We start from the raw sequence: 14,141 nt of genomic DNA, 5'->3' as shown, positions 1-14,141 counted from the left end.
CAAGACAACTGCAGTGTGGTCTGTGAAACATGTTGGGAGGAGTTTGGACAGAATTACCCCAACATACAAGGGTTTAAGGGTATCAGGAGACAGACGTTGACATCTGATAGTAAGGAGTTTGTCACGCTTGGAAAGCCTGGCATAACAAAATGAACTGAGGCCAGACCACAGTCTAAACTGATGATGATGATTATCAGCTATTTTTTCATATCTTCTTACCTTTGAAGAATACAAGGAAGGGGAAATCACAGCAAGACTGCAGATGAGTCCATCGTTCCAAGATACAACGACTGGAGTCAGATATGTTTTGACTTAAAAAACCTGGCAGGATAACAGGATAAAACACTCTCCAATAAAAACTAGACTAGTTGGTTCCAGTGATTTTTGTTCACAAGGGTGTTTGATTTAAATGTAATTGGAAAGTGTGAAGCTAACAGAATTAATTTCAAATTTTTCCACCCAAGCAAAGAAAACAAACAGTAGGTGTGGTTGATTGTACCCTCAGATTGTATTGGACCCGAAATAACAGTTGAACTTTAATGACGGCCTCGGTTTTGAAAAGGTTTTAGAGTCTACCATACTCTCTTCCCAGTCTCGACCAATCAAAAGCAGCCCTCACGATGTCCGCTGAAAGTAAGCAAGCAAGTTGAAAAGAAAAAAAAAATTCCATGTGCAGTAGCCCACAAGAGCCACAAATCATAATGCCTGAAAAGACGCAGCTGACGTTTGTTTCCCCCAAATGAGCCACTTCTTTTTAAAGCATGGGTTCTCATCCAATCCAGCTTCAGAGCGAGGTGCGCACTAAGGAGAACCATCTGTGACAAAAGAATGTGAGGCCTGGATAACAGGGCGAGTTTTTTTCCTTTTTCCTTGAAGAGTTTTATGGCAGTTCACGTTCTGCCAAACATTCCTGCCTGCTTGATCTCCAGTAAAAGCATTTCCCTGGCCCATAGGCACTTAAAGACACCTCTGTCTCTTCATGCCTCCAATTGGTTGATTTTTTTTATTGAAATATCTCTTAATATCTTCGATATCTATCAAAATCTACACATAGGTGAGAGATTACCCAGCACTCCTTCTCTTTCATCACAAATTAAATTTAAGCCCATTGTATTCCAGAGGCCGAGTCGGCCAAGCTTTACTGTAGCAGCATGGAAGAATGAAATGTAGCTACTCCAGCTCTATTTTCTGAAAGAGGTAGTAATAGCAAGCTGTTTTATCATCATCACTACAGACAATACTTCAAATATGCCAAAGGCTTTTGAGAAGTTCCCTGACCTGTGGCTCGGGGGTCCTGTCATGTAGCCCTGGCCTTGCAGGTTGTAGCACTTCCTAGAAAGTCCGCCCACTAGCTAAAAGGTTCATGCAGCTGACGCGCTACACCTTTTCAAGAGTAAATAAAGTTCAGTTTTGTTTAGTCTGTGTTGCATTTATTTGCACAGTGACTTAATTTCAGAAAGACCAGCCAGGGTCCAGCCAGTGAAAGGTACAACAAAGGTTCAGAGTCAGAGTGAAAGAAGAAGCTGGTGGTACATAGCAGAGAAGCAGAGAAGCTTGTGGCTTGGCAGAGCTCGATCTTTAAATCTTCATATGCTGCAGTAACTGATTTTTGGCAACCTGGGGGCAGTACAGCAAGTTATAAACATAACATATTATCGACATATTATCACCTGATAAAGTGCATGCATTCCATGAATTCATTTAGAGTCGTGTTTCTGGCAACGTAATAAATCCTAATAGTCTAGTATGTTATCCACTATGTTAACTCCGGGCATTAGACAACATTTGGCATTAGCCAACTCCTGAGGTACATATCTGTCTCTCTAGCTGCTATATGTTCCACTATGTTCACTATACACTAATTTACCTGCTGGACAGGTAACCTGCGTACAGCAGGTTTATCTGTTTTTTTCACTGAAAACATCTGCCTGCTGCAGCTGGAAAAGAAACAGGTTCCTCACTTCATATTATTCTGTTGACACATACCTTTCATGAAGCCTCCAGCAAGTAACTTTTGTACACTGAAAAAAACTTGTTTTCATGGTATTTCTGATAATGAAAAGGAGCTGACATCCAGTCAGTTTTTGAATTAATTTCAGAAGTCAGTCCATCCACAGATTTCCTCATAACATGTATGCTAGACTGTTAACAGTATCAGTACTGGTTTCCCGATCCTATCATTGGTATTATTTGGTGTGAAAATTAGTCCATCCTGGAGGAATGATCTGAGAGGGTTTTTTTTTTCTAATACACTGGGGGCTAATCCGTCAAACAAGGGGTGAGCAGTGAGAGCTGAGGCGGAGCTCGTCATCAGTCTGGCAAGGAAAGCTAGAAATCTCAAACCTGGCAATAGCAACAGCAAGCTGGCCTGCAGATCTGTGGTGGAAAAGGACATATTGATGTTTGTCTGTCACATAGCAAAGGGCTAATTTACTGCTAATATAAGATATTAATGAGAGCAGCCTTTCATAAAATGGCATTATCACCAAATGGAAACGAGGAATATCACATTTGAAGAGTGTCACAATGTGACTGTCCTTCAGTAAGTCTTTAGTACCCTGATGTGTTGCAGTGCATCATTATAATTCTCACCTTTTTAACACTATTATAAATTCATGCTAAATTGGCCCCTGAAACAAAACCTTACCCAAGGGAATAAATTGCTTTGAAAATACTCAGTTTAGATTCACTCATAAATGTTGTGTAATTGCTCCCTTTTTCCTCTGTCCTCCAGGAAAACACACACACACACACACTTCCTGTGTACTGCACTGTTATTTCAGTGGGTCTCTATGGGTCTATGTAGGTCAATGCTGTAAGCAGGCCATCTTGGCTATCTTTGCCCTGGCTGAGGTATCCATTACTTGGCACTGTGTGTGTGTGTGTATGTGTGCGTGTGTGTGTGTGTGTGTGTGTGTGCGTGTGTGTGTGTGTGTGTGTGTGTGCGTGTGTGTGTGTGTGTGTGTGTGTGCGTGTGTGTGTGTGTGTGTGTGTGTGCGTGTGTGTGTGTGTGTGTGTGTGTGCGTGTGTGTGTGTGTGTGTGTGGGTGTGTGCGTGTGGGTGCACTTAAGGTACTTATGCTTAGGTGGTGAATGTCTGTCTGTGGCAGCATATGACTTAATGCTGTTGTGTCTGGAGGTCCTCTCTTTTGAATAATACTGCCACAGATCATTATTTTATCATTAAAGCTGTGTTCAGACACTACAGGAAGGATTTCTGATGCAGATGGCTCTGACATAAATTTTTTTTTTTAAAAAAACATGTTTGTAGGGCAAAGAAATACTTTTGCTACAACACAATGCTGTGTCATCCAGCATTATGGTGTGATGGCCACAAATATATTCCAGCATACATCCCCGGTAGTTTACTTTGTAATTCTCCTGTTTTCCTGACAATTGTGAAGATGGAGGATATCATAAAATGACTGTCACTGTGATAACTTGTAACATCTTGGTTCATACTATTATAAACTGCTGTCAAATGTGTGGATGTTACATAAGTGTGTCAACAACAAGTGTGTCAACTGACCCTACGTTAAGCTCCACTTGTCTTGACTCGTCCACAACTGTCAGGCTTTCCATCCCAACGTCACCCAATCACAGGGCTTTAAAGACACAGTGCCAAATTTTAAATAATGAATACCTGTCAATAACAATTTTTAAAGCTGGTGTGTAGGAATTATAAATAGTCATATAAAATATAAATGAACGTCCTTTATATTTAAGTGGCAACCTGAAAAATGAAGCCAACATGAAAGTGCAAAGAACTGTCTCCAAAAGCAACTCTAGTGTTTGTTTTTCTCTTGTGTTTCTAGTTTTGAAAAGGCCAAAACACCACCCTCCAAACTCTATGCACGGTATGCACGGAGCACTGGAGCAGCATGGAAGGAATTCAAAGCTCAACAGACCTGCTGTGTCTAGTGGGGAGGGATTTGCATATGGCTAGGTTGCTGTCCTAAAAAAAACAGGACAGACAGCTTTATTGAAGATAAGAATTCAGTTCTGACATTCACCAACACAGACGAAATTAAAACAATTTCACAGCTGCAGAAAAGAACAATTGAGCAAATCCTGATCTGCAGCAGACAATGGAAATGACTTTATTTACCACGTCTTCTACAGCTGCACAGCATGATCACCACACACCATGTGAGGAGATACTGAGACCAGAAAGTGTTGTTCACTGTTTTTTGACAGTGTGACAGTTTGAGAGATTTTCATTTCACAGCTGTGAGATAACAGCAAAGACTCTAAAATGTGACTCTTATGTGTGAAAAACAGGAGATTTGAAAGTTTGAAGAGGTTCATCACCACAGTTAAAAATGTGCGCTGGGATTATAGAGCTTACAGGTACTGATACAGGCCGCTTTTTAAAAATGACATCATATCTTTCCAGTTAGTGTCCTCCACTCCACTAAAGATTGATTACATAGTTCATTAATTATTTCTTTTATTTATAACTTATCCTTTCTACATGCCTAGGAAAAACCCTCTACCTTAGTTGATTCTTATGTGTCTTCAGATCAAATTCTGTCAACAGTTTAATTACTGTTTTTCTCAGCAGCAGTATTACTGATTATTGATCCTTTCATTTGTCATGCAACTGAATGGCAGCCCAATTTGAATAAACCTAAAAAATATATTCTCCAGTATCATAGTTTACATCTTAAACTCCAAAATATTAGTATAGGAAATGTATATATTCTGAACACTGTTGACTAGATTTAATGTTGAAGGTTCTGGAAAGGCCTCTGCTCATTCACAGCAGCATTTGCACCAACATTCACTTTTCACTGGCTGTACTGCAGCATTGAGGAGAGAAAACAGCGATAAGTCAGCATCACCAGGCTGTGAAATTACCTTAATTTTGTCCACTGTGTATCCCACAACACACACACAGACACATCATCATGTTCTCAGTCATGGCTGAGCTCACACACTTCACTATCTTACTTTTTTCTTTCCGTCAGTGTGTGTGTGTGTGTGTGTGTGTGTGTGTGTATGTGTGTGTGTGTGTGTGTGTGTGTGTGTGTGTGTGTTTGTGGGAGGTTGATAGGAATTATATTTGCTTCTTGTTCCTTTATATGTGGTTCATTCTATATGTGGGTGTTCAGCCATTCACAGGCTTTATGGGAGTGTATCTAGGAATGTTTGAGTGTATAAGACTTTTTAAAACCGGGGACATATTACTCAACCATCCTCTTGGTCAACAAGGACTACCCTGTTCCATGTGAGCAAACAGTGATCCATGTAGTTTAGATGCAGAGGTATAGTAGCTGAATACACATGATGCCACTGTGAAATAACAGGAAACTCGTGTACATATTCTATGTGAAGCATCTTTACAAAAGTTATTAAATAACTGCTTGAGTCAATTGAAATAAAAAAAAATATATTTTTGCTAATGAAAATCAGTGTTACTGTAATATGCTAATTTGAACTTGTGTACTTCTTTGTTCAAATAAAAGATGACATTTAAGTTTATTCATTTTATTGCAGTATGAGCACTCCCTGCATTAGTGTTCACATGGGTCATGAATTTTTGGTACTGTCTGACCGTGTCGGACCTAGTGATATGATTAATGCAAAATCTGACTGAGCGGGCAATAAAGATAGCTCATTATATCTATAGGGAGCAGAAGTCATGTCTGAGTTAGCCTCTATTCCATTAGCTTCTGTAACTCAGTGCAGTCTCTCGTTGAGCATTTCTTTCATCTATTTTTCTGAAAAAATTCAATGTGTTCCTGGGGTTCTGCGGCAGGAAGTGGCTCTGTCCTGCTGTTATTACAGACATGTCAGAGCTAGCTATGACACCTCGACTCTCATGGACTCACCTCACTTCTGTTCTGTGAACATATTAGATTGAATCACTTGACATATTCCTGAGCAAGGTTTTGTTCCAAGACTGAATCTTTAGGGGCGTAGTTACACATGTCAGTGGGATTTTGAATGACGTTGGAAGTTACAGGTTCACTTTGGTTTTCCGATCCAGTAGTCACACAGGCAGTTAAGCTGGGGAATGAAATCTTTAAACGTCATTAGTCGATGCTTCGTCAAATCTAGGATTTGAGCACTTCATGTTACTCTGTATACTATTTGGTGTCATGATTTAAATCATGGGATAACACATGGAATGCGGAGGCTACAGGAATAGCTACCCATCACTTTTGGCAGTCTAAGCCTTTGCATTTGTTCTTTTATGTATACTGTGTGACAAAAACAAAACTGAACATGTTGAAGCTTGACAATGGTGTTAAAATTACATGAAGACAAGTCATTGCCATTGCTAAGCTAACTAGCTTCCACTGAGAAAAGTGTGAGCTAGATAGCATAGCTAGCCTGTTTCCACATCCCAAGTGGAACACAAACTTAAAAGCAGCCTGGATCCTCCCAAATGTTGAAAGTTGTAAGTTGTTGTTGAATATTGTTTTTCAGCCCACAAAATGCTTTGTCAATAACATGCTGCCTGTGTACTGTAAAGAAGTTATATGGAGGTGTATTAAGGTAAGTTTTAAAAGACAGGTTTGAAATTCCACCATAGATTAGTCTGTCAGACAGGAAGGTAGAGCTATTTCTGTTATCTGTGGTTTGAACAAAAGCAAGCTCCCACAGACTGTCAGCACTTTTGTAACATTTATTTAGAGCTATGATTTGGTTGGTGGTGTGGCTGACACATAACCCTAAATAAATGTACCAGTAGTGTTGACGGTTTGTTGTAGCTACCTTTTGTTTTTGTCCATTCCTGTATACATATATCTTCTGATGCCAACACTTCAACAAAGCAACAGTTTAACCATTTTCTGTTGTTATGATTATGGTATATTATCTGCAGCTCATTTTCATTTCCTCACAGTTTTTCTCCTGACTTCCTGTTATCAGAGTTATAAAGCTGTGTTCGTTGCACAAAGACCTTGTTTACTGTAAACTAGTGCGGATAGTGCCGTCTTTAGAAAACACACCCATGTAAACAACAAGTCGTCCAACCTGAACAACCATACAGGTCGATTTTTTCAACCCTCTGATACGACCCATAGGAGTAATGTGGACATTACCAAGAGCGGAGTACCTACCTTTGTCGCCATGGTTACCATAAAATGGTGATGTCTTGGTTAGTTTTAGGCACAAAAACTACTTGGCTAGGTTCAGAGAAAGATCATGGTTTGGGTTCAAATAAGTATTTCCTCAACATTAGATGATCTTTGTTGTCATGCTTAGAATAATAACGTGGTTAACTTTGTCGAACGATCATGGATAATAGAAACAAAAGAAACTACTACTTTCACATGGGAATCGAACGCCGCTCTCCTGTGTCATATTCATCCATCCACCTTTTTGTTGCTCTTTCTATTACGTCACCACACTTTTCCCTTTGCTCCTGTCATAATTTACTCCGGCTGCTAGATGTCACCTCACAACAAAATGTGACTATGGGTCATAATAACCTGCTGCACAAATGACCTATGGGCTTGTTTTTTTACAGTCTCCATGTAAAACTTTAAATCGATCTCATCCTTTTCAAAGGCGATCTTTTACTGTGAAAATTTGTAAAAACCTAAAACGATGAGCATTTTTTATAACAGTTCTCTTAAACTGGTCACCAGTTGTTGCTACTGCCTCCTGTTGGTCAAGTTGCAGCAAAAAGACTTTTGTGTGCAGTTCGGGATGGGCAGAGCAGATTGTTGCAGCCATGGATTAGAAACTGAGCCCAAGGCAGCTGATCTGACAGAGAAAGCCTTTCACTGGGGCCCCCTGCTATAGCAACATCTAAAGCTTTTTACACACGCGCACACACACACACACACACACACACACACATACACACGGCTTGTTGTGTGCAGTGGGATGAAAGCAACCAGCATCAGGCTGGAATGCTGAACCCGAGTGTAGAGAATTGATTGGAATGTTGTGTAGGCTGTGTGTGTGTGTCTGCATTCATATAAGCCAGGTTTATGTGTGTGTCTGTGTACGTCTGTGTGTAATAGGAGGAGGGCAGGGGAGTTATGGCTGAGATACTGATTGTTGTGTGTGTATGTGTGTGTGTGTGCCTGCATGTCTGCTTTAGAATAGCTGGAATAGTTCAATATTTTTGGTAAATTTGCATATTTGCTTTATTTCTGAGAGTGAATCTCAATCTCATGTTGGGGTGTTAAGTACAAAGTTGGAGTCATGGTGTGGTTAACCTAGCTTAGCATAAAAACTGTTGACATGGGGAAACAGCCTGTGCAAAGTTAGCAAATGCACCTATCAACACCTCTAAATCTTCATAATGTACACTACATGATGTATTTTATTTGTGTATCCCATACCTAACCAGAAATGTAAATATGAGAACTTCTAATATTAGAGCGGTTACCCACTGGAACTATTTCAAATCACAAATGCAGTGTGTCCACCACTTTGGTTCAAAGAGAAATATTGGATGGATTGCAGGGAGATATACAGTATGCATACATTCAGGGTCCCTAGAGGATGAAGCCTATGGACTTTGATGATCCTCTGACTTTTCCTCTAAAGTCAGAATCAGATCAAGTCTTACATTTTTTCGAATACTCTGGTTTATGTCCAAATATCTGCAAAAACTAATGATTCCCATAAACTGCAGCTATACTTTGTATTTAGTGCTAATTAGACACTGTTTGCATGGCTAACGTTTGTAAACACACATTCCAGCTAAACATAAGCATATAAAAATTGTTATTGTGAGAATATTAGCATGTCAATATTAGCATTTAGCTAAAACACGCCTGTGCCTCAGTACAACCTCAATGAGCTACTAGCAGGGCTGTAGACTCGTAAGGGCTCAGCATGGTTCACATGCCAACATGCCAACAACATGCCACAGGCCAACCTGCACACCACCTCCTCTGTGGGTGTTCACACCCGTCCCTGCAGGAGTTGTGATTGGTGTCTAACACTGTAGTCGGTGCTGTGCACAAATTTACAGATGCACACAAGCAAAAGCTGCATATAGAGTGTCTTTATTAAAACTTTTAAAATGGCTGAATGACCGCAATGTTTCAGATTTTAAGAGGAAGGTGCTGAGTCCTCTGCCAGTCACAGTTACATAATTGTGGAGGTTTGCAGTTGCATGATCAAGTTTCAGGAATCTGGTACAAGAACAGTTCAGCCAGTCTTAGTTGTGTTACATTTCTGTTTATGTATAGATTAAACAAAACGAAATACATTTAATAAATAAGGCAGGCGTTGGTAGGAATATTTTTAAACTCAGACAGAGCCAGTCTAGCTGTTTACCCTGCTACTCGTCTTAATGCTAAGCTAGGTGAAACACGCCCTGATTGTGGCTCCATACACAAACAGGAGATTGATATTAATTTTTTTTTTCATGTAACTCATGTAATTTTCGATAATGTTGACAAATTCCTTTAACTACGTGCACGTGTGTGTGTTTGAGATTTTATCTGTGCACAAAAGTATAACTGTGTAGTTATGTGTGTGAGTGTGTGTGGGTGTATGTACGTGTGATATGCATCTTGGTCAGTGTCACTGATACAGCTAGAGTAGAAAGGCCATCCACGCTGCTCTTCCCTCCCCCACCCCGCCATCTCTCTCTCTTTCTCTCCCTCTCTCTGTCTCTCTCTTTCTCTCTGTCCACCTACGTCTACCTTCACTCTCTGACCTGCATTCATCGCCCAGCCCCTGGCCTCATCAGAAGATGTTGCTCTCTCTCTCTCATATGGCTGCTAGAATAAAGGCAGCACTGTATCCTACAAAACCAATGATGATGTCAGCTTGTTATTGACTCTCCCAGGTCTGAATGACTGAGCAGAGGATAGGGGGTGGGGTGGAATCTATCTATTGCAGTGAGGTGACCAGCCAGGCACAAATGAGCTCCAGTGTATGTGTGTGTGTGTGTGTGTACGTGTGTGTGTGTGTGTGTGTGTGTGTGTGTGTGTGTGTGTGTGTCTCTGTGTGCGTGTTTGTGTGGTGTGGTGTGGGGGATGGGTGGGATCCTGCAGTCCTCGTTTCCGCAGACATAATCTGTCCCAGTTGCTGCACACCTCTTACAGTTTACAATAAGCTCGCTCTCTCTCTCTCTCCCTCTCTCTCTCCACCCCTCCCCCACGTCCTCTCTCTCACTCTCTTGTATAGAGATGGATGATTTCATCTGAGTAGCGGGAGAGATGGACATAATGGGCAGCAAGACGCAAAGAAATACAGAAAGGACTAACAATAAGAAAGTGAGCTTAAATGCCACTTTTGGTGTAAGATCAAACCGCTTTGATTTTGTTGTATATTTATAAAGTACTATATGTATCTATTTCTACATAAGCAGAAAGAAATAGTATAGGGCACAGCGTCTTACTAAAAGTAACTGTTTAAATGGGCCATACCAGTGAGTTTGAATATTATCACTAACAATCATTTTTAGCTGTGCTGCTGTATTTTGGAAATTTTAATATATGTTGACAATGTTCCAAGCAGCCATTGGTACGAATCAATTTGTACAGTGTATTCGGAAAGTATTCAGACCCCTTCAATTTCTTCACATTTTGTTGTGTTGCAGTCTCATGCTAAAATGATTTAAATTCATTTTTTCCCCTCAAAACACAAATCTACATTCAATACCCCATAGAATGCTGCAGGAATGAGTTCTAAAACCTGGATATTAGTTAGTTCCAGTCCTGAAGTCTCTGGGTTTTATGAATGGGTTTTTGGTTAGATGCCTGAAATAAGGTCTGTGGTTAAGACAAGCTCAAGACATTTTCACGTTTTATTCTACGACTGATTTCTACAAAGTAATTTTTTTAATCTTCTGTATCTCCTATAAAAGACCCGTTACTAAAAACAAGCTAAATGAGACTACAGAGGATGTCAGGGATGTTAAACGTCATCACACTGTATACAAACCCTACTCACCAGTACACCTTTACAGCCTCGTGTTTATACTTCCGCTTTTGCAAAATGTCACAAACTTTCTCAATGGAAAGGCTTCTGTAAAAGAGGTAAGTGCTAAATCTAGATACAAATTGGAAGCTTAGCGCCATCTTGCCCGTACCTGACTCTGTCAAACTCTAGCCTAATCCAAAAATGGGCAAAGAGGAGGAGCGTGTGTGGAGCCAAGACTTGGGTACATGCTGGTTTCTGGCAAGCAGAATCTCACCCACCTGTCACTCAAAGCAGCACGCCCTCAATTATGCAGAACTTTAAGCCTTAGTAAAATTTGAACAAGTGAGTTATATAAAAATTAACCCCCTGTACATTTGTCATGAAGGAGGAAATTAGCTGTAGAGACCAAAACTGTTTTTTGTACCAAGCTGTAATCATGTTTATTGATACTGTGAAAGTTGAACATTTTAACATGGGAGTCTATGGGGTTTGACTCGATGTTGGAGCCAGCCTCAAGTGGCCATTTGAAGAACTGCAGTTTTTGGTATTTACGTGCTGGCTTCATTTTTCAGCCTTAGAGGTTGCCGCTTGATTCAGACCCTTTGCTATGACACCAGAAATTCAGGTGCCCCCAGTTTCTCTTAATTATCTTTCAGATGTTTCTACACCTTGACTGGATTAACTGTCAGTTAATCTTGCATTGTTAATTCATCCTAAAAATGTAAATGATATATGTTTAATGTTTTACATACTGGGGTTTGCATGTTGTTTTCATTCATAAAATGACATGTAGTTAAAAAAAAACAACCTTTTCTCTCTTCTCGTTAATGGAGACTGTTGAAAGTGCACTTAAGCTGTGAATGAACATCTCAGTTGTTTGATAAAGGCTGTGTTAGTGGTTATCTACAGTTTTGCTGTTTCCTGACCAAATTCTAAATGTCATGCACATGTTGTGGCTCCCTCTGATAGGGCAAGTAAAGCCATTATGGAACATCTATGTGACAGAGACCTATGTTTGAAGCCAAAAAGCCACTTCTTTTACAGACAGATAAAACCAGCAGTGTTACATACTCAGCATATTAAAGGGCTTTAGATAGATGAATTGAGATTCACACATTTGAGCTGCCAATGCACATTATTTGATATTCACCCTAAGGTTCTTGGTCATGCCTCCCCTGCCTCAGAAACCTTTCTGCGTGCTCTTAACTCGGAGGGCTTTTCACCTTTTATATCTTTCAGCTGAGGCATTGCCTTTACACACAGAGAACCTTCAGTTCTGTTTTGTTTAGGTCGTCCCTGTGTAAACAATGCCCCTGGGATGTGAGAACATAAAGGTCATTCTGCATTGTTGAAAATCAATGAAAAACTTTGTATTAAAAAGTTTCTTAATACCAATATGAGGATTCTTGGATAAGGAATTCACCCACAGATACTTTAGTATAGTTTGACGTCATTAGTCTGTGCTGTTGACTGCAGTTCAAAGAGTTTCAGTTCAGTTTTTTGGTATTGATACTATACCCAACACATCCACTGTCATTTCACTAATCACTATGTTCACTCTTTTTCCAGAGAAAGGCAGTGAACGTTTTAAAGCCGGGATTTTAAACATGCAGGTGGAGGAAGGTGTCACCCTTCAGTTATTTTACTGTGCGTACTGTTGGTGCAGAACTTTTTTCTTGTTATAAATATCCCAGCTAGAGTTGAGTTCATAAATTTGCAAGTCAAAATATGTCTTGTCTAGCCATCTGGGTTAAACTTACACTTAAGGTAGTTTGAAATGATGCTGAAACAACTGGGATCTCTGAAGGTTGACACCACAATGTTAACATTAACTGCTGTTTTACATCCTGTAATGAATTCCATTCCAATTATCCTGACGCAACATAACATGATGTAAGGACCAGTTACCCATCACAATAACAAAAGTATATCACTAGACAACAAGTTCCTTAAGAAATGCAAAGTGCGCATAGGGGCAGTCAGTTTTTTATGGGCAATGTTTTTTGTAGGTCGTACTGACACACAGTATTATACTAGTCCTCTGTGTGGTCTGTTTGAGTCGTTATTGGATGACAGCCATGTCTGGAAAGATTGCAAAGCACCGTGATGCTGAGGCCAACATTGTCTGAATACTTTAGTATTTCTTTAATATTATTATTAGTTCTATCTTCCCAAGATTCTCCTCAGCTAGTTGTTTTAATGGTCTAATACCTTGAAGTGAAGGTCTACAGTATATAAATGAGGTGAATCCAGACCTATCTTGAGGATCCTCCTCATGTCCGTTGGTTAGGATAAATAAATTGATATGCCACTTGATATACTTCAAAACATCAGTATCCTTAAATATTTCCTGTTCATTCTTCATATCCTATGAGACAATGCATATTGTTTCGGGTACATAATGCATGTAACAGTGGCATGATCCAATAATATAATGTTTAATTTTACTCAATATTACCCTGTTCAGGTCCTTAGATGTAAAATTTATATAATTTCTATTTTGAGAGTGTGAAAAATATGTGTATCTATTGCATTAGGATGAATTTCTGTATATATCTTGCTGTTCATTAACAGATTAACAGTTTTCTTTGGTGGATTAATTTTCTAAACTATCATACTGTCTTTCTAAAACTATCATAGGAGCTGGATACAGCTATGTTGTTCAGGTCTCCCTCTAAAAGGATCACTCCTGTTGGTAAACTGTCAAACTGTCCGGGTAAATGTGTGACTATCAGCCACAGTAACATGGGGGATGTGGACTGTGTGATTGATAGAGCAACAGTATAATTTTACAGCTCAGTGACAGAGGTCTTGTTTCCATATAAACACTTGACACACTGGCAGTTAAACTCAACACATTTAAAATCATCTCCTGGCATCTCACTATTGTGTCGTGAATGCTTTAAATATAATTTCAGATTTTAGAAAGAAGGTATTGTTGGTCCCTTGGCTGTTGAGCTTCATGAAGAGGAGTTCTTTTGCGAGCCAGGGTTAAAATAAACTGGACTTTGAAACCCAAAGTCACTGACCTTTACAGACCAAAACACTGTCACTGTCTTTACACTCTTGTCATGATTTCCAAAATACATATTTGTAAAACAGCTCTGTGAGAAAATTCTGACACCACACAGGGAATACTGGTGAATAGTAAATCACAGAGGTCTACATCAAAAGTTGTCAGTCATGGTTTTATTATGCCTTGATCTTAATCTATCAGATCTTCATTCTAAAACCTCTCTGAACATTGTTTACTATCCAGCCAGCATAGTCCAGATGACAGAAGTGAGTGGCTAA

The sequence above is a fragment of the Seriola dumerili genome, unplaced genomic scaffold (assembly GCF_002260705.1).
Source record: "Seriola dumerili isolate Sdu_G_001 unplaced genomic scaffold, Sdu_1.0 BDQW01000321.1, whole genome shotgun sequence".
Classification (NCBI taxonomy): domain Eukaryota; kingdom Metazoa; phylum Chordata; class Actinopteri; order Carangiformes; family Carangidae; genus Seriola; species Seriola dumerili.
Note: the sequence above shows the minus strand (reverse complement) of the source record.